The following is a 1,166-nucleotide window of genomic DNA, read 5'->3' as shown; positions in this document are numbered from 1 at the left end:
ATCTTTGCTGTTATTGTTGGTGTGAGATGATAGCTCATTGTTGTTTTGATTTGCATCTCTCTAATGGTTAGTGATCGTGAACATTTCTTCATATGTTTGTTGGCTGTCCCTATCTCTTTCTTACTGAAGTGTCTGTTCATGTCCTGTGCCCACTTTTTAATTGGGTTATTTGTCTTTTTCTTGTAGAGGTGTTGTAGTTTCCTAAATATTTTAGAAATGAGCCCCTGGTCGGAAGTGTCATTACAATAGATATTTTCTCAATCTGTGGGTTCCCTTTTTACACTTCTGGTGAAGTCTTTTGATGCACATAAGTTTAATTTTTTTAGTATGTCCCACTCATGTATTTTGTCTACGTTTGTTTATATGGTTTTGAAAATGTTTTCTAGTCTGTATATTCCCAAAATTAGTGCCCTCACATTTGTCCTGAGTTTTTCATTGATGGCCATCATAATTCTGGGATTCACATTTAGGTCCTTATTCCATGTTGACTTGGTTTTTGTTTAAGGTGTGAGGTCAAGGTCTTGTTTCAGTCTTTTGCATATCATTTTCTAGTTCTGCCAGCACCATCTGTTGAAGAGACTATTACCTCCCCATGTGATGCATTTAGGTGTTTTGTCAAAAATCAGATGGCTGTATATAGATGCGTTAATTTCTGGATTCTAGATTCTGTTCCATTGATCTATGTACTTTTCTTTGTACCACTACCAAGCTGTTTGACCACTGTAGCCATGTAGTAAATTTTGAAGTTGGAAAGTGACAGGCCTCCAACCTTATTCTTATTCTTAAGCAGTGCTTTGCTTAACCCGGACTCTTTCCTTTCCATATAAAGTTTGTAATTGTTTTTTCCATCTCTTTGAAGAAAGTTGTTGGAATCTGGATTGGGGTTGCATTATATGTGTAAATTGTTTTGGGCAGTATTGACATTTCCACAATGTTAAGTCTTCCTATCCACGAACATGGTATATTCTTCCATTTTTGAAAGTCTCTTTTGGTTTCTTATAGTGTTTTGTAGTTTTCTTTGTATAAGTCCTTTGTTTATCTGGTTACATTTATTCCTAGATATTTTATCCTTTGGGTGGCTATTGTAAATGGTATTGCTTTCCTAATGTCCTTTTCAACACTGTCGTTTTTGGTATAGAGGAATCCAACTGATTTTTGTATGTTGA

This window comes from Chrysochloris asiatica, unplaced genomic scaffold (assembly GCF_000296735.1).
Source record: "Chrysochloris asiatica unplaced genomic scaffold, ChrAsi1.0 scaffold00201, whole genome shotgun sequence".
Lineage (NCBI taxonomy): Eukaryota > Metazoa > Chordata > Mammalia > Afrosoricida > Chrysochloridae > Chrysochloris > Chrysochloris asiatica.
This window is presented reverse-complemented; position numbering follows the sequence as displayed.